Source organism: Dipodomys merriami, unplaced genomic scaffold, assembly GCF_024711535.1.
Source record: "Dipodomys merriami isolate MVZ:Mamm:240054 unplaced genomic scaffold, mDipMer1.0.p SCAF_1, whole genome shotgun sequence".
NCBI lineage: Eukaryota > Metazoa > Chordata > Mammalia > Rodentia > Heteromyidae > Dipodomys > Dipodomys merriami.
Genome location: NW_027202270.1, coordinates 27,326,684 through 27,347,186, shown reverse-complemented (window position 1 = coordinate 27,347,186; position 20,503 = coordinate 27,326,684).

The window sequence follows — 20,503 nt, the reverse complement described above, 5'->3', positions numbered from 1 at the left end:
AAGCTGGCCCTCAGGACACAGTGTTGTTAAAGGCTGGTCCCAGCTCTCCTCCCGACATCTCTCACCCTCCTGACCTCATTAGAGTTACACAGTGCAGCCCCCCCCCATCAGAGAGCCCTGGGGGACCCACCTCTTGGCTCGGGAGAGCTGACATCACAGCAGGGCCCCTGAGTCCTCCCTCCACTATCTCCCCCAGGCACAGAGTTGCTGGCAGGTGCCAGGTAGTCCTTGCCTCCTCCCCCCTGAGGAAGACACAAAGGCCGGGATTGAAGCAGCCTGGAGGTGGTGCTCCCCCTGGTCCTCATTAACTCAGTTACTGGAAGTTCCATTGCACCAGACCTGAGTTGGAGGGGTGAGAAGCCATTGGAGACACTGGGTTGGAGCGGAAAAAGCCACCACTGGTCACCTGCCAGGGTCTCTGGTAGGAGGCAGTACAAAGGAGGACCTTGTCTTACCTAAGACAAAAGCTGTCTTGCCCTGGCCGGAGCTGTTGATGAGGCCCCTTCAAATGGATGACAGGTCTGCGCCTGTGCACCTGTCAAATTCAGATCTGTGTGAGAACACACGGCTGGGGGAGGGGCTCACTGGGAAGGAAGACAGGAGTGAAGGTGACAAAGCTTATATGTGTTCCTGGGTTAGTGACTCCAAAAACAACGCCGACTCACATTAGAAAAAAAGATCTCCATAGCTCATCTCTTTCATGCTCTACAACTGTATGTAAAAGTGAAATGTGCTTTTTTATGGTTGTAGGGCCTAAATTCTAGGCCTGGGCGCTGTCCCTCAGCTCTTCAGTTCAAGGCTAGCGCTCTACCACTGGAGCCACAGAGCCACTTCTGGCTTTTTCTGCTTATGTGGTGCTGAGGAATCAAACCAGGGCCTCAGGCATGCAAGGCAAGGGCTCTACCACTGAGCCACCTTCCCAGCAATGAAACCCATTTTTAAATAAGCATTTAACTCAGAAAGAGTTAAAGATCAGGCTCAATATAATCCAGGAAACATAAGAGTCAAACCCCTATTCAGTGTTTCACAATTCCACTCTCTTCACAAATTGACACAAATTTGAAGAAAAAGAATTGTTCTGAAATGGGGAGTTCCCAAATGGAGGGTGGGGAGGGGAGATAGAAATTCGTGGATACCACCAAGTTACAGCAAGGAAGCTGCTCACACAGATAGATACCAAGCATGGTCTACAGTTGGAAGACAGAGAGGTCAAGGAAAGGCCAGCGGTGAACAGAGAGAGAGCGGATGGGTGAAGGTAGTCATAATCTTCAATGTGCATATGTGAAAAATAGAACCCAGTAACTTGAGAGAATGGTGGAGTCGGGAGGGATGGGGGAGCGCAATGGAAGGAGTGACATTGATCAAGATATCCTGTATGAAATGGCACTGGTCGCTCACGCCTGTAATACTAGCTACTCAGGAAGCTGAGATCTGAGGATCCCCATTCAAAGCCAGCCTGGGTGGGAAAATCTATGAGACTTTTATCTCCAATTAACCACCAGAAAGAAAAGAGAAGAAAAGAAAAGAAAAGAAGAATAGAAGTGGCACTGTGGCTCAAAGTGGTAGAGCGCTAGCCTTGAGCTGAAGAGCTGAGGGACAGTAGTCAGGCCCAGAATTCAAGCCCCATAACCAACAACAACAACAAAAAAGAATTCAGAGATAGTGCTTAGGCCCTGAGTTCAAACTCCACAACCAACCAAATGGAAAAAAAATACTGTACACTTATATTAATATGTTGAACTGGAACTCCTTTGTACTACTATTTAATAATGATTAAAATTTAAAATAAAAAAAGATAAAAATGGCAGGCGCAGGATGTGAAGGGTAAACCAAAGGAGGAGGGTGCAATGCTTGGTAAGAAATGTACGCATTATCCTGCCCATGTAATTGTAACCCCTCTGTACAGTATGTTCACAAATAAAATAAAATAAAATTTTTAAAAAACTATTAAAAAAAGAAAAAAAAATGGCAGGCGCCAGTGGCTCACACCTGTAATTCTGTAATTCTAGCTACTCACAAGGCTGATAGTTAAGGATCTCAGTTCAAAGCCAGCCTGGGTAGGAAAGTTCTGTGAGACTCCTATCTCCAATTAACTACCAGAAAACCAGAAATGGTGCTGTAGCTCATGAGGTAGAGCACTTGCCTTGAGCTGAAGAGTTCAGGGACAGCGCCCAGGCACAGAGCTTAAGTTCCACAACCAACCAACACACACACACACACACACACACACACACACACACACACACACACACACACACACACACACACACACACACACAGAGAGATTAAAAATGGAAAAGGCTGAGCGCTAGTGGTTCACGCCTGTAATCCTAGCTACTCAGGAGGCTCAGATATGAGGATCAAGGTTCAAAGCCAGCCCAGGCAGGAAAGTCTGTGAGACTCTTATCTCCAATAAACCACTAGAAAACTGGAAGTGGCGCTGGGGCTCATTCCATAGAGTGCTTGCCTTGAGCTGACAAGCTGAGGGACAGTGCTCAAGGTCAGAATTCAAGCCCCATGACTGACAACAACAACAAAAAAAAAAAGGAGAAGGAAGAGGGAGAGGAGGAGAAGAGGCCAAAGGAGGAAGTAGATGGTACACATCTTTCTCAATCATATATGCTTTCATTAATCCAACCACTATTTTTTAAGTATCTATAGATGTGATTGTGATAAGACACTTCTTTGTGTTGTTGCTTGCAATTGCTGCTTTGTTGCTGTGGTAACAAACAATCCCAGCATTTCAGTGTCTTGCAATCATCAACATTGCTTTCTTGCGTGGATTACACACAGGTTACAGGTTGGTTGAGGCTGGCTTCTGCTCTGCTCCCTGTATTTTCTCATCTGGGAACTGAGCAGAAGGAGCTGCCAGCCCCTGACCTGCAGGGGACTGCAGACCTAGAAAAGCTCTAAGAAGCTCTAGCATCACAGCAAAGGCCACTGCCCTGCACAGCCTGACAATGGGGGAGGTGGGAGGAATGTCCATTTCATCTACTGGAGGCCCAGAAGAACAGGGATGTGGAAGCCTCTTCCAGGCTGGAATGTGGCTTAGTGGTAGAGTGCTTGCCGAGCATGCATGAAGCCCTGGATTCAACTCCTCAGTACTACATACACAGAAAAAGCTGGAAGCGGCACTGTGGCTCAAGTGGTAGAGTGCTCACCTTGAACAAAAGCAGCTCAGGGTCTGTGCCCTGAGTTCAAGCCCCAGGACACACACACACACACACACACACACACACACACACACACACACACACACACACACACACACACACACACACACACACGAAAAGAAAGAAAAGAAGCCTCTTCCTGGGAGGAAATGAATGATCATAACTATAACACAGCCTATCTCTTTGTAGATTATTTTCTGTCAACTCATCAAATGGAACTCGAATGAGTGTGCCTTTATAGTTAAAATAATTAGAAGACTTGCCAGGAGCCAGCAGCTTTTACCTATAATCTAGCTTCTTAGAAGGCTGAGCTCTGAAGATCACAGTTTGAAGCCAGCCCAGGCTGCAAAATCTGTGAGACTCTTATCTCCGATTAACTAGCAAAACTCCAGAAGTGGAGCTGTGGCTCAAGTCATAGAGCACCAATCTTGAGAAAAGAGCAAATAGCCCTAGTACTGGCAGACAGACAGAGACAGACAGACAGACAGACAGACAGACAGACAGACTCCTGCTAGAGGAACCCAATTCTAAAACCTACAGTTGCTCTTCCCCTGAGCTCCATCAGTAATTTGTTATATGAACCAGAGCTGAAGGGAAGGTTTACAAAACGGAATTCTGCATTTAAATACCAGTTTAAAAGTCAAACTTCCATTTGTCCCCAATTTGCCTCTGCCCCAGTGAGCCTTGGAGGCAGCTCCTGACAACGTGGTTCCTTCCATGGGAAATGTCCTGTGCCAAACTCCACACAGAGATGGTGTGCAATGGCTTCTGCCAGTCAGCTCTAACACAAGAGTCTAAGAGAACTGTACAGAACTTATTCAAGAAATACCTGCCTCCTATTTGTGGTATAAGACATAGTGATGGATAAGAAGAGACCCTGACCCACTCACAAAGACCTCACAGCTGAGTAGCCTCAGCTCCTCAGCCTCCTTTGAGAATTGAAGCCAAGGGTCTCAGTTCCTATGGCTTGGCCAATTCACTCTTCAATGACAGCAAACAGTTGCAAAATCCAATTATCTTGACTTTGAATCTCTGTTCTCTACACCACTCTCTCCCTTAATTAACGCAACCTCTCATTTGAGTTCCTTCCTCAGTTTCCTTTCATTACCACTCCTTGATAGCAACTCTCACCAAAAACAAACAAACAAGAAAAGACAGGTATCAGCTGCCCATAACCAGAGGCACCAAGCAGAAGGACAGACTCCACCATTTTTTTTAATTATGTAAATGATAAAATCTGTCTTTTGCTGCATCCTTTCTATCAGAACTCTTGGACTATTTGAGGCTTTGATGAATGAGGCTATATGGAAGAATGATATTCATGGCACCCAATGAAGACACCATGGGGTTGATCCTGGCTCAATCTTGCTCAATACTAGAGCTGGGCTTTCCCTTACACACACACACACACACACACACACACACACACACACACACACACACTTGTGTCTTATCGACCAGGTACAAAAGGATGTTGTTTAAATGAGAAAAATCTCTTCCTTCGCGCATACTGTTCTCAACTCAGTGGGTTCTTTTACAGCCAGGTGAGAAAAAAGTTGTGATTTCAATGCGGAGAGCCCTGCTGAATGCCTGCGGCCTGGGAGGTATAATGAAAAAGCCTGGGTCTTGGAATGGTTCCCAGACCCACAACTGCAAGAACGCTGTGGTGTCTAAACAGAAGTCCCTGGCTTTCTTTCAGTCCCTCATCTTATTAGGCTTGATGCTTCTTTATTATGTTTTGTTCTGCATCTCTAAATCCCCCTTCTGAAGCGGTAAAGCAGCAAACATGGGGGCCTGCATGCCCAAGAGCATTGCCCCCCCTCCCTGTTGCCATGGTAACTCAAGCACATCCACCAAGCACTCGCTTGCCTTCAAACCAAGCAGTGAGCTCAGGCTCTGCACTTGCACCTTGCATGCACCCACCCCACTGAGTGAATATCCCCATGGGACCAGAAACTGGGGGGTGGGGGTGGGGGGAGGCCTGTTTATGAGCAAGAGCCAAAGAAGGCAGCGTGACTGTGTCTTACTGACTTTATTAGAATACCTGGGATATACATTTCCTTTCTATTTATTCTTGTTTCACCTATGCTGAGAAGGGAGCTGCTGGCACTTGACAAATGGGCTGAGAGGTTGACGAGTTTCACTCTGGTGTTAGTGGATAACAGATGCCCGAATGTGGTTTCCTAATAGCGTAATAGGACTGTGTACTTTACAACACCTTTCATCAGGGAACCTCAAAGGCTCCCTCATTAGTCCTCACAGCCCCCTGGGAAGGGGGTAGGTGGTGAGTGGGTCCCCCACACGGCAAGCCCAGGGCAAGAGGAGGCCTTCAGCTTCTTGGCAGAGCTGTGCACGGGCAGGGGAGCCCCGTTCTGAGAGCACTGCTCCAGTCATGTAATTACCCCCCAATCCAGGCCATCATTTGCATTTTTAATTCCACTCATTACACTGACGGTGTCTGCCGAGGGGAAACTTGTCTCCACACATTTCAACCGCCCAAAGGCCTGTGGCTGGGCTCTCTTCTGCAGTAAGCAAGCATGCTGACCGAAAGGCCAAGGAAAACATTCCCTTAGTCTAGCCACACAGGGCACGTGACCTGCCTAAGCACTATGGCCCAAGGCTAGAGGGGGGCCTAGAAATGCCCAGACTCTGTAAATTTAGACAATCCCCATATCCACAACTGAAAAACCTCTGGTAAGTCCTAAAGTCACCTGAAAACTTCTTCTCCCTCACCCCAAACAAACTTCATCTAAAAGGGCCATGGGGTCTCAGATAGAGTTCAAAACTCTGCTTTCAGGTAAGGAAAGTGAGCCCCAAAGGGTTTTGCCCATGAACCCCCAAGCCCCACAGCTAGTTCATGGCAGAGAGTACCTGAATAGCCAACCCCCCCCACTCCCCCCCCCCCGCTATGTTCAATGGAAGAGCCTACAAGAAACTCACATGAAAACACTTCTACAGCATGCAAGGCCCTGGAATGTCAGCAACATACGCTTCCCGTGGAAGAGTATAACACTCCCCCATCCCCCAAAAACTGTTTGTTGGTAGCCAGCTATCTACATGGATCCTACTCCACACGGTTCAGGGCCTGGAAAGAGTAAGGAATCCGAAGATTCCATCTGAGCCTCGGTCTCTCTGCCAGGTAGATGCTATCTTTTTTTTTTTTTAATTAGGTAGTTGTTCAGAGAGGTTTCAGTTCAGTCTGTGTGTCAGTTTATGAGCGCCAGGCATCTTGATTACTATCATCCCTTCCATCATTCTCCCAGCCCAGCAAGTTTCCTGGTTCCATGTCACCTATGTACATAGAGTGTCTTGACTGTATTGGCCCACCCTTCCTTTCCATCAGTGTGCTCCCTGCCTCCCACTGACCCCACCAACCACCTGTGACAAAATATATTTCAGCTTCCAGGTGTTCGTTTTGTTAAACTGTCAAGTTTTTCGAAGGAATGACACCGTTGTGGATGCCACCTTTAGCCAGCTCAGCAGCACCCTTCTTCTAGAGATATTTCCCCTCCCAGGATCCAGCTCATGCTTTACCTACACCCTCATCCCCATCATCCCTTTTTATTTTATTCCATTCCTGGTTTGTTTGCCTTACAGTGGCCATAGATATTTGAACCAAGCTTGCTTGTCATACAGCTGTTTCCTGGCTGTGATATAGGCTCATTCCCAGAATCTTGATCAGGACCCAGTACTGACAAAAGCCTCATTAAATAATAAATGTGAATGGAGGGAGGGGGGAAAGCAATAAAAGAAAAAAGTGCCCAAATTACCAAATTAAGTGTTCGTTTCAAAACAGAAATGGTTAAGACTATTGCAGTACTTATACTTACCAGCCTTAATAGCAAAGCAGTGCTTCATCAGCCCTCCTTAAACTTGAACAAATTTCCAGAGTCAATGTGTGTGTACGAAACATATCCATACAACATATCATTATCTTCCTGGTTCCAAGAGATCCCACGGTTGGTGTTCTCAGTGTTTGTCTCAGCCTCTGGGGCTTTATTAATGTAATTACAGACACAAGTTACCAGTGGGTATATAATTGGGTGGATGGGATTAGCTATATTGAACAAACCACTGAGGGGCATGTTGGAGCCAGAAACACCCGAGAAATCAACTGTTCTACATGGCCCAGTTTACAGATTTGGAAACTGAGGCTTTGAGAAATCAAGGGACATGCCTTAAGTCATCTATCTGAGTCATCTCTGGAGAGATCAGACAAGTTTGTTTTCTAATCATCTTGACCTTTTTTATAAAAGGAGAAGTCAAACTCAAAGGATGCAAATTAGATTGGCCTTAGTTGAACACATTGTCATGGAGACCTACTCCTCTTGGAGGTGATAAGATTACCCAAGGAGAAGTCATTCTCCTGGGAACCTGGTCACATAACATAATCCAAAAGGAACACAGATATAGAAGTAAATAGTCAACTAAACATCCCAGACATTTTCTCAGGATCCCTCCCATCATTCCACACAGAAAGAACTATCCTGCAACAATCCTTCACCAATATTATGTGTGTGTGTGTGTGTGTGTGTGTGTGTGTGTGTGTGTGTGTGTGTGTGTGTGTGTGTGTGTGTGTGTGTGCGCCAGTCATGGGGCTTGAACTCAGGACCTAGGGCACTATCCCTTAGTTTTTGTGCTCAAAGGTAGTGCTCTACCATTTCAGTCACAGTTCCCATTTCCCATTTTTGAGTGATTAATTGGAGATAAGAGTTCCAATGGACTTTCCTGCCCAGCCTAGCTTTGAACCCAGATCCTCAGATCTCAGCCTCCTGAGTAACTAGGATCACAGGCCAATATCCTTCTTTTAGTACCAAAAACATAAATGAAGAAAGAGGAAGAAGGAGGAGCAGGTGGAGGACAGAGGAGGAGGAGGAAGAGGAGCATCATGAAAACAACCAGAAACGTACTATCAGGATCTCTTGCATTTGAAAATAAAAACACCTAGGCCACAAGTCAGACAGCTCTGACTTATCTATCTTCTATTCTGACATCCTCTATAGTTTCAAAAATATCTCCTCTCAGCTACTTTATACCTTAGCAAGCCATTTCTCCACAGCCTTTATCTGCATCTAGTTTTCTTGCCCTGCAGTGCAACTTCTCAGGTGACCTGCTCCCCTGTGCCAATGTCTCCATCCTCTGTCCTGAAGAGAAGCGAGTCCATGCCACCACATGCTTCTGGTGGCCATCTGCGTTACTAAGAAGCAACATGATGCAGCTGACAGCTCTGTGCTGCAAGAGGCTTAGAGCCCTCCTTTGCCTCCTGTCAAGAGTCTGTGTGGTTGTTCCATTGATTTCTGTATCCCGTCTCTCTCAACCTGTGATCAATCTGACAATTCTCCCAAACATAGCTGCCCGGTCTCTAAATATCCACAGTGCCTGCAAGGGCGGTATTCGATTACTTCAAGATGTGCATGAGATCAAGTGGCTTTCCCGTGTGGGAATATGCGTGGCTGGGTTTCTCAGTTTTTCGTTGAGCCGACACTTCGGAGCCCTGCTCTTAGAAACATTATGTCATGGTACCCTTACTTGATGTTTTCTTAAGCATGAAAGTAGCCCGTAAAGACTGCAGTCATTACTCTGTTGCTCCAAGTTCTCCACACCTTCACTAGTAGTTGTCACTAGTGACCTGGGGGTGGGGGTGTGGAACAGAGTTTTCCTTGGGCATAGATGACAACTCTTGATTGTCCCTGAAGCTAATCAATCTGTCCCTAACCTGTAAACTCCATGTTTGTCAAGGATAGGACCATGTCTGATTTGTCTTTATAGCCTCACATCCACAACAGTACCTTTTCAAATGTCTCTTTATTGAATGAAATACGAAGTCCCACCTCGTGTGCATGTGCATGCACACATGCATGCACACACACACACACACACACACACACACACACACACACACACACACACACACACACACACACACACACACATGCTCACCATTCCTGGAGCTTGAACTCAGGGCCTAGATGCTATTCTTGATCTATTTTGCTCAAGACTAGTGCTCTACCACTTGAGCCACAGCTCCAATCAAGCACAGCTTTCTTGTGCTTGATTGGAGATTAGAATCTCACAGTTTGCTGCCTGGACTGGCTTCAAATAATGATCCTCACATCTCAACCTCATGAGTAGCTAGAATTATGGGTATACACCACCCACCTCTTCTCTCCTTCCTTCCTTCCTTTCCTTCTTTCTTTCTTTCTCTCTCTTTTCTTCCTTTCTTTCTTTCTTTCTTGCTTGCTTGCTTGCTTGCTTGCTTTCTCTTTTAGTTCTGGAGATTTAACTCAGGGCCTCATACATGTTAGGGCTTGTCCCATTTGAGTCAAACACTCAAGTCCTTTTGCTTTTCATTTACATTTCAGATAGGGTCTATAGCTTTTGTTGGTCCAATCTTAGACCTCTATACTCCCAACTCTGTTTCCTGAGTCACTGGGACTATAGGCATGCATTACTATGGCCAGCTGTTTGTTTGTTTTTTTGTTTAGTATAATGAAATACTTTAAAAATTGACCATCTTAGCCATTTCATCTTTTTTTACGGCATTCAGGTTTGAACTCAGAGCTTTCACTTGCTGGCAACTGTCCTATCACTTTAGCCATGCCTCCACTTCTGGCTTTTTGCTGATTAATTAAAGACAAATATTTCTCAGATGTGTCTGCCTGAGCTGGCTTAGATCTTCAACTCTCAGACTCCTGAATAGCTAGGATTACAAGAGTGAGCCAGCGGTTGTGTAAATAGGTTAACAGGTTTTTCATTTTCCTAAAAATGAATAGAGGGAGGAAGGGTGAACAAATGCACTTACGATATTCAGTATACAGTATGTGGAAAATGAACCGTACAACTTGTAGGCAGGGATGGGAGGGGGACACTGGCGGAAAAGGAAGGAAGGGGTGACATTGTCTAAAAAGAACAGTACTCATTACCTGATTTATGAAACGGTAACCCCCATCTTAATAATAACAACAAATTATAGTTGAAAAGTAAATAAGTGAATAAACAGAAAGGCAAATTACAAAGCCTTATTTAAAGACAATCAAGACAACAAGGTATGAATAATAGTTTCCACTAAGTACACAGTTATCACTTCTTGGCTCTTCCTTGATCATCGCCTAATGCTAAGAACATATTTGTTAAGCAGATGTGTTCCGTTAGATGCTGGGAAGAAATAGAAAAGACACAGCCATTGTCTGTGAGGTGCTTAAAGACCAGAGAAAAGACAGATGCTTGGTTTTAATTCCTCGAAGTATAATGCAAATCTCATAAAAGATGGGGGCTTTCTTCCTCCTCTGATACTATAGAGATCAGAACCTGGCACACTGTAGGCATTTAAAAATATGACAGGTGGCTGGGAGTGGAACTTAGTGCTAGAGTACTTGATTAGCATATGCAGAAACCTATGTTCAGTCCCCAGCACTGCAAAAAGTTAATTAAAGGTATTTGAAGAAGGAGTAAACAATGAGAATCTTTCTGGAGAAGGCTGCAAAGAAGTCATTATATTGAGTTTAATAGTATATTGAGGTGCCGGGCGCCAGTGGCTCACACCTATAATCCTAGCTACTCAGGAGCCTGAGATCTGAGGATCACGGTTCAAAGCCAGCCTGGGCACTGAAGTCCATGAGACTCTTATCTCCAATAAACCACTCAGAAAATCACAAGTGGTGCTGTGGCTCAAGCGGTAGAGTGCTCATCTTGAGCTTAAGAGCTGAGAGACAGTGCCCAGGCCCAGAGTTTAAGCCCCACAACTGACAAAAAAAAAAAAAAGTATATTGAGGTTAATTCTTGGAGCCATTTATCTCTTAAAAAATGAGTACAGATTATAATGGTAGTAGTCCTAAGAGGCTGAGTAAGAAGATCAGGAGTTTGAAGCCAGCCTCAACTATGTCATGAAACTTTGTCTCAGAAAGAAAGAAGACAGCAAAACACAGAGAGGGGCCGGGAGGAGAAGGGAGGAGGGAGGATAAAAGGAAAGATAGGAGGATAAGCGGGGGAGGGAATAAAAAGAAGGAAAGGAAAAAGAAAGGAAAGAAGAGACAAGGAGGGAGGAATACAAACATAGGAGAGGCAGGGAAGTCTTCTCAGAATGCTTAGGTACCAAATATGTAACATAGTTAAGATGCTAGATAAGAAATATGTAGTAGACGTAAGATCAATAAGGACTTTGCATATCATGTGAAGGAAATCTAGGGTTTTTAAGTTGGATTTTTGTTGGTTGTGGGGCTTGAATCCAGGGCCTGGGCACTGTTCCAAAGCTCTTTTTGCTCAAAGCTAGCACTCAACCACTTTGAACTACAGTATCACTTCCCTAGAGTTTTAATCTTTATCTTGGTAGGAGTGGTTTTCAAACAGAATATGGGTGCTATGGTCTGAATTTCTTGTGTGTTCTCAAAAACCTTGGGGCCTGTGAGGGCCATATAGGTCATGATATCAATGCTCTTATAAATAGGGCTTACAAAAGAGGCCCCAGAGACCTGCTCTCATGTAAGCCATGCAAGTACGTAGCAAGCAGGCACCATCTCTGAGGAACAAGTTCAAGCCAGACACCCAGTCGACGGGCGCCTTGATCTGGCACTTCCCAAAACTGAGCGATAAGTACATTTATAAATTGCCTAATCTATTTTATTATCGCAGCCCAAACAGTCTAAAATAGTTTGCATTTGGTTAGGGGAGGGGGAGAGGGAGAAATCACTGAATTATACTCCATGTAAGTAGGATTTCCCCAAGCTTATGAGCCTACTGGCATCCAATGACATTAATGATGGCATATGAGCAGCTAGTGCAGTGATCCTGTTTCTGTCCAGTCTGCTACCATCACTACTGAGCAAGTCTACTAACCTTCCCTACCCCAGCCTTCCATGCAAGCCTCCTTCCCTGAATTAGGCTCCTCTGTTGGCAAAAGGTAAGGAAATATAGAAGAGCGCTCCTGAATCCACTTGGCGGTCTTTCCCACTCTGCGGGGCTGCTCTTTGAGCTGGCACTTAACTCTCTCCATCTGTTCCAAGTTTGAATTCTGCGGGAAGCAGATGCTCAGGTAAGCACCTGAGAGTATACAGGTTATTAAGGGTAGTCCCAGGAGGAGGAAGTAAAGAAATAGTAAAGTGGGCACAGAATGGAGAAGAATGAGGGGTCGGTTGGTAAGTGAGCTATACAGGAAGATGCTAAGACCTGGTCCCATTAAAGAACTCTTTAGACTGTACCTCAGAACTAACCCTAGGAAGGCCAAGGGAATTAGGCTCTGAACCCACCAATTCCTCAGGTTGACAGTCTAAGAATTTCTCTAGGAACATGAAGTCTCAGACTTCTCTGTTCTTCCCTGGGATCTGGCTGATAAAGCACTCAGACAGAGGAGAGAGATGTAGACATTTGCAATAAGTTGTCAACGTGCTCAGAAACTGCCTTCACCACTGGAGATGAATCCAGAAGTGAGCCCATGGGACAAGGGCAGGATATGACTGCATCCTGTACTCCACCTGCCCCTCCAGAGCATGTTTCCTCTTGTAGAAGACTGTGGCAGACCTGGGGATCTGGTTCAGTAGTAGAGTGCTTACTTAGCATGTACAAGGCCCTGGATTCATTCCTGAGCACCAAAAAATAAGCAAATAATAGATTGCAGCAGAGACCTTAGCATGTACAAGGCCCTGGATTCGTTCCTGAGCACCAAAAAATAAGCAAATAATAGACTGCAGCAGAGACGATGCTTTGTGCTCACCATGACACCTTGCCTTAGGCTCTGAGCAAGGCTCCCATGGTTAAGATAACATCTTCTTATCTTCCAATGCTCTTTGCCTTCAGTGGCAACTCAAAGGCTATGTGTCTAAGACAGGAGATACATAAGCAAGAAGGACCTTTTATCTCTGAGTCAGCTGCATGAAAGGTCCTATCAAGAAAAGTCACTTCAAACACCAGGCTATGATGAGAATTAAATGAACTGAGCACCGATGGCTCACACCTGTAATCCTAGCTACTCAGACGCCTGAGATCTGAGGATCACGGTTCAAAGCCAGCATGGGCAAGAAAGTCTCTGAAACTCTTATCTCCAATTAACTAACCAACAGAAAACTGGAAGTGGCACTATGGCTCACGTGGTAAAGTGCTTGTCTTCAACTGAAGAGCTCAGGGACAGTACCCAGGCCAAGTTCAAGACCCAGGACTGACAAAAAAAGAGCTCAAGGATAGCACACAGGCCCAAAGTTCAAGCCCCACAACAGACAAAAAAAAAAAAAGGATCATAAGAGTGTCTCACAAGGTCCCTGCCTACAATAAGACATTAGTCTTGGGCATGGGATTTTACCCACCTCTCAATTTAACAGATCTGGAGAAACTACCAATTACTGAACTGCCTTGCATGGAGCAGCCCTGAGGTCAGCAGATGACATCCTAGAGGGCCATTTGCAATGATTATGTAATTAATACAGTCATGGTATGTAACTGTATATGAAGGTTTCATCGATAGGGACCTTTCCTTCCTAGGATATTATTCAAAGTAAGGTAGTTGCCTATTCTCCCTGCATGAATTTCAGGAGCATCCTTAACAACATCATAGCTCTTATTCTACTTCTTCAGGCCTTTTCTTTGAAATTTATGAGTCCTAGAAATATTTGAACTAGACTTTGTAGCTCTATATCTTCTTCACAGTCTTTAAAGACAAACTTAAGAAGTAGACATGGCTTAAGTAGCAAAGTGTCAGCTCTGTAAGTAAGCTTAGCAAACATGAAACCCTGGTACAGGCAAAAATTAAAATTATAGCCAGGCATCAGAGACTCATGGTGATAATCCTAGCTACTCAGAAGACTGAGATCTGGAGGATTGTCCAAGTTGAAAGCTATTCAAGACTCCAGCTCTAATTAACTAGCAAAAAGCCACTCTGGAGACGTGACTCAAGTGGTAGAGTACAAGCCAAGCAAGCAAGCTAATAAAGCACAAGGTCCTAATTCAAAATTCCCGTACACACACACACACACACACACACACACACACACACACACATACACACACACACACACACCACAAAGGCATCAGTTTACACAAATGCTTGCCCATGTACCACAAGCACTAGTCATTGACTCCTCCCAAAGTCAACACTTAGATTTATCGACTGAGAGAAACACAACTGACCAAAATCTCACCCAGTTCAATATTTGCCCGGAGACAATAAATCTTAGCACTGCCCCAAACTGAAAGTCGATGGATATGTATTGTTACATACTTTCTTCTGGCAAGAAGAATCAATTGGGTATGGATTTTGAAATAATTTCATTTTGATTGGAGCATGGGACCAGCCTGACAGCACAAGCAGAAAATAAAGAGTAGAGAGCGTGATAGGAACAGTTGCTCCTTGAAATCCCATAGTTAAGTGTGGTGCTGTACACAGCACTTAAAGCAGACAAGAGACCCTGTCATCTATCAGGCATCCAGAAGGGCTGCTTTCTGTGAGATGATGTCATCATAATAGCAGAGTGTGTTAAGTCCTCTGTGAATCCCCCCAGGGTATTTGTCCTGCATGAGAATCAATTACAGGAAAGATAAATGGTGCATTAGAAGTGTCTTTTGGCATATATTTCACTTCTGATATATGTTGTTCTGCTGAGCAACAAACGATTTAGATAAACCTCAAGGTCATGTTTGGACCAGAGAGATGTTTTTCATTAGCCAGAAGAGTGACCATCCTGATAACAGAAACAGCCATTTGTGGAAAATTGGAAAACACCCGCCTCCTCAAAGCAGCCAGAGCAGCCTACCTTGGCCAACAGGATGAGGCTGAATGCCCGCGCTGCTCACAGAAAACCTCATTAGCATCCAGACCAAATGAGAACAGTATCTACCCATCGGTTCCCAACAGCAGCACTTCTGTGTCCACTGGACGATGACATCTATGAACTGTACTTATACTTCAAAGACGGCGCCCTGCAGAACACACCTCCCCAGCTCCAAGTTTTGTCTATCACAGATCTAATAATCAGCTAAGGGAGGGTGTTTTTTCCCCACTTCTGAACCTATTTGTTATCAGGTGACGTGCTCTGTTGGCTAACCCTCTTGGCTCTCTTTAGAGTGCTTCACAGCCCCTTCCACAGGTGACGGGAGAATTTGGTCAAAACTCTTCCGTTACCTCCTACTCCCTGTGTCCTCAGTCTCTCTGCCCCACCATGTTCGCATCCAGTGGACGTGGTCACCAGCCAGCCTGCGTGTGCTGTGCTGCCATCACACCTACGTCATCCACGCCAGGACTCCAATAGGCTCAAACTTGGGACCCTGCTCTCCTAGGGCCCTGCTGCAGCTGCACTGTCCTGGGAGCCCCACTTCATATCTTTATTCTGCCATCTTGAGTTATTGTCATTGTTTTGTTTTTTAATGCCAGTATTGGGAGTTCTTGAGCCATATTTCTACTTCTGGCCTTTTCTCAGTTAATTGGAGTTCTCAGATCTCAGCCTCCTGAGTAGCTGGGGTTATAGGTGTGAGCCACCAGCACCTGGCTGGTGTTTTTAGTGTATCTTAAGAAGAGTGTTATTACTTAGCTGTTTCTCATCTCTCTAGCCTTAACCAATAGAGATGATTTCCATGTGTACCATCTTATCAACAATTATAAATATGGAACCTGCTGGTTCTATTTACCAAATACTCAGAGAATGAAACATCTTAGAATAAAAGTGTCTATAACCAGGTGCTGGTGGCTCATCTGTAATCCTAGCTACTCAGGAGGCTGAAATCTGAGGATCACAATTCTAAGCTAGTCTAGGCAGGAAAGTCCATGAGAGTCTTAACTCCAATAAACTACCAAAAGAGCTGAAAGCAAGCAATGGCTCAGGTGGTAGAGCACTAGCCTTGAGCATAAAGAAACTCAGGGATAATGTCCAAGCCCTGAGTTCAAGCCCTAAGACCAGCATCCCAAAAACAGAAAGAAAAAAAAAGTGTCTCTGTTTTTCTATTCTTTTGGACTAAGAACTTAAGGTATTAGGGTTTTTTACTTCCCATTTCTCAAAGTATGAACAAGAAAGACTCATCAAAAAAGAAAGGATGGCCAGGCACCTGTAATCCTAGCTACACAGAAGGCTGAGAGCTGAGGATCATGGTTCAAAGCCAGCATGGGAAGGAAAGTCTGTGAGACTCTTATCTCCAAATAACCACCAGAAAACAAAGTGGTGCTGTAACTCAAGTGGTAGAGCACTCACCTTGAGCTGAAGAGCTGAGGAACAGTACCCAGGGCCAGAGTTCAAACCCCATGGCTGACAAAAGGAAGTAAGGAAGGAAGGAAGGAAGGAAGGAAGGAAGGAAGGAAGAGAGAGAGAGCGAGAAATGAAAGAAAAGAGAGAAAGAGAAAGAAAGAAAGAGAGAGGAAGGAAGGAAGGAAGAAAGAAAGAAAGAGAGAGGAAGGAAGGAAGGAAGAAAGAAAGAAAGAAAGAAAGAAAGAAAGAAAGAAAGAAAGAAAGAAAGAAAGAAAGAAAGAAAGAAAGAAAGAAAGAAAAGAAAAGAAAGAAAAGAAAAGAAAGAAAAGAAAAGAAAGAAGAAAGAACTATGTTAGGAGTCCAGCACCTCAGGCCTGTTCATTGTCTCTAGAGTATGTGAGCTGTGAGTGTTGGCTAAAGTTCACTGGTTCACACCAATGGATTCTGCTTCTTTGCTCATGAATTGTTTCTCCGGTTTCCATGGAGAATAAGGACCTGGCCAAGAAGAGAAGGATGAGGTCAACAACCATGGGAGAGCCATTCTATATCACAGGTATAGTGGCATGTATAACTTTCCCTTCTCCCCTGCCCCCACCATCACTCCCCAAAACTACACTACAAGTCCCTTCACTGAAGACGGGCTCTGTTACAGCTCATGTCATACTGCACTATGACCGCTGGTATGCTCTTTGCCTCAACACAAGTGTATACTAAAGCTAAGGTTGAACAGAGCATGGTGATGTTCACATGTAGTCCCAGCATTTAGGAGGCTGAGGTGGGAACCTCTGTTTGAGCCAGGAGTTGGAGATTAGCCTTGCTGACAACGTGAAACCTTGTCTCAAAGCTAAGAAGCTAAGGGTGGTTTTGAAGAGCCTTACTGAAGTATAAGTAATATACAAAATTGAACATATTTGAAGTATACAATTTGAGAAATGTTGATATATATGTGAGTATATACCAATAAAAACACACTCTCATATATATATATATATATATATATATATATATATATATATATATATTCATAGAACTACCTCCACAGTCAAGAAAGCAAGTATGCTACTTCTTTTATTTTTATTAGTGTATCTTCCTTCAGCCCCTCCTCCTCCCAGCCACTTCTCAGGTAATTGCTGATCTTCATTCTGTTTATATCAGTTAGTTCCCATTGTCTAGAATTTTATACAAATTGAGTGGCAAAGTGTAAACCCATTTCAATTGATTTCTTTCACTTGGTATAGTTATTCTGATCTTCATCCATGTTGGCACACATATGAATAAGTTGTCGGGGGTGTTTAATAGATTTAGTCTGAAAGTTTGGGGGCATTCTGGAAATTGAACAAGATTGGATCTTGAGATACACTGTAACATAAACTATCAAAGATTAGCTCTGGAATTAGCAATCCTGTTGTTAGCAGTACACCCACCAATAAGGAAAGGTTCAGAACAGAAAAAGGGCAAACAACAAATGAAGGTGAGAATGTAGAAAGGGGTAACATTGACCAAGATGCGTTGTATTTGTATTCGTAAACTGCTTTGTTAAATGACAACCCCTTTGTACAACTACTTAGTGATAATTAAAAAATAAAAAGGGGAAAAAAATCCCACCAAGGTACCAGTGGCTCATGCCTATAATCCTAGCTACTCTGGAGGCTGAGATCTGAAAATCACAGTACAAAGCCAGCTGGGGCAGTTAAGTCCATGAGACTCTTACCTCCTATTAACCACCAGAAAAGCAGAAGTGGCACTGTGGCTCAAAGTGGTAGAGTACTAGCCTTGACAAATGAGCTCAGGGCGAGTATCAAGGTCCTGACTTCACACACACACACACACACACACACACACACACACACACACACACACACACACAATCCCAAAAGGGGGGAGGGGAGAGAACAACTGAAAGAATAGAGAGAAGGAGCTGGAAATAGCTTCCAAATTTCCTTCTGTATGTATTGCTGTTCCCTGCAGCACTTCACCAGGATCCATGATCGTCAGTTCAGTCTAATCCCTCCCTTCCCTCTTCTTCCACCATAAATAAAGCCTTTTCTTAAACCATCTACCTTTAGCTGAGTCAAGTTGCCTCTCACTCCAAGCATTTCATTGGAAACCCCACTGAGTCTGTGTTTAGAACTGTTAATCCACTGTGACTTGAGACAAATCTTCCCTGTTCAAAATCTATGTCAGGATGCCAAAGCCCAGCCTCATCTGCCTTCCCTGCCACATGTTCGGGGGGGGGGGAGCCTTAGCACAACTAGGAAAAATTACCCATTAGATACAAGCGAGCGTATTCCAAGTGTGCTCTGGTAACAAAGGACTGATGGCTGTCAGGTGGGCGTTTCCCTTTAAGTCTTACTCTGTCATCAAAGTCTACACAGGTGTGCTTCTCTTCATCACAAGTTCTGTGTGTGAGAGCCATGTCTACATGCAGATGCAGGCTGCTACTTTTCCAGCCTCAACCCCTTCAGCCCGGAATGGCAACTCTCCAACCCCCACTGCCCTTGGGAAGCCTTTCTGTGTGTTAGGCCCTCTCCCCTACTTTCCTCCTATGAAGGCATCAAAACCCCAGACTGCAGACTGCACTGTGGATTCCAACCTCAACAAGCTGTGTGTGAGACATTTGGGTTTGCTCCTTGCTTTGTAAAAAGCCCATTTATCCTCTGTGTGTGTTCCAGGACGGCTGGCATAGCTTACCTATTTAATGGGCATGCTTTAATGCATTAAATAACACAGATTCCAAAGCTCTTGGTTGAAAGCAAGGCAAAATGATTCCCATAGAGATAAAGAAGGCGCCACTCCAATTACTGGGAAACCTGGGCACAAATTGCCAAGCCCAAAGCAATACTTCTCCAGACTGGGGGTGAGTGTCTGGCCACTCCTTTACCCAACACTTCACAGGTGGGACTGTTTTTCCCTCCCACTCCACTAAGTGACCCGTGCCAAGAATTCACTCAGGCTCCTAGCAGGAGCTGTAATTACCTGTGACTTAATCAGCCATGCTACAGCTGTGTAGAGCTGTATCGGAGGCAGTCTTCAAATCCCCATCTCTGTCAGGTCCTAGCCTGTCTCCCCGGTCTTGTCTCCTGTACCTCTGTCCCCACCTTACCAGCTCTGCCTAGCTGGAACCTGTCTGTCCCTTCTCTAAGTCTACACCTACTTTTTCTTTATGGCTTCCATCAAGCCCTACCAAAAGTGATCTTTCCCTTTCTCTGCTCAAAGCACTTAGCTTATGCCATGGATGAAGCCATTACCTTCTGTCTTGCTGATAGCTGGAACAGCCTCAAATGCCAACACAGTGGGGCCATGTGTGAGGGGCGCTCTCCTAGACAAACCTCATTCCAGCTTAAGGTACTTAATTCTCACAGAACCAAGTCCCAAAGAAGGTTAAAAAAAAAACTGGTTTGAGATCACGGAGTTGAACCTAAGACAATCTGACCTTAACACTTAAGCAAGGTACTAGACTATAAGCTCTGAAGAACAATTCTGGACTGGCTGTGGCTCAAGTGGTAAAGTATTTGCCTAGCATGCTTGAGGCCATGAATTCGATCTCTGATACCATCCATACACACACACATACACACACACACTTCCATCAGTATTTTCCCTTATATAAGTAATACACTTAGGGGTGGGGGATACAGAGGTACATACATGGGGTGGTAGTGTATTGTGTGATTATATGCAGGTGAGCATCCATAATTTGAAAATCCTAAATGCTCCTATATCTAAAACTTCAAGTGTCAACATGGTACTGGGCACAGGTGGAAAATTTCATGCCATGAAGGTTTTTGTTTCATGAAATTTGTGTTTGTGCACAAAATTATCTAAAATATCATGAATAATTACCTTCAGGCTATGTATATAAGGTGCACATGAAAAATAAATAAACTTCAAGTTTACACTAGGTCCTATCCCCAAGATCTCACATTATACATATGCAAATATTCCAACATCGGAAAAAGAATTCTGAGACACTTCTGGTCCTAAGTATGCTAGATAATTGTATGTACACATTGAGACATTAGCATATTTCACATAAATGACTAGAACACCCGTATGAGGTCTCTATAGATTCTATAAGAAATTACCACACATTTAGTAGCTTAAAACAACAGAAACGTATCCTCTCACAGCTCTGGAGACCAGCAGTCTGAAATCACTATTATTGAGCCAGAA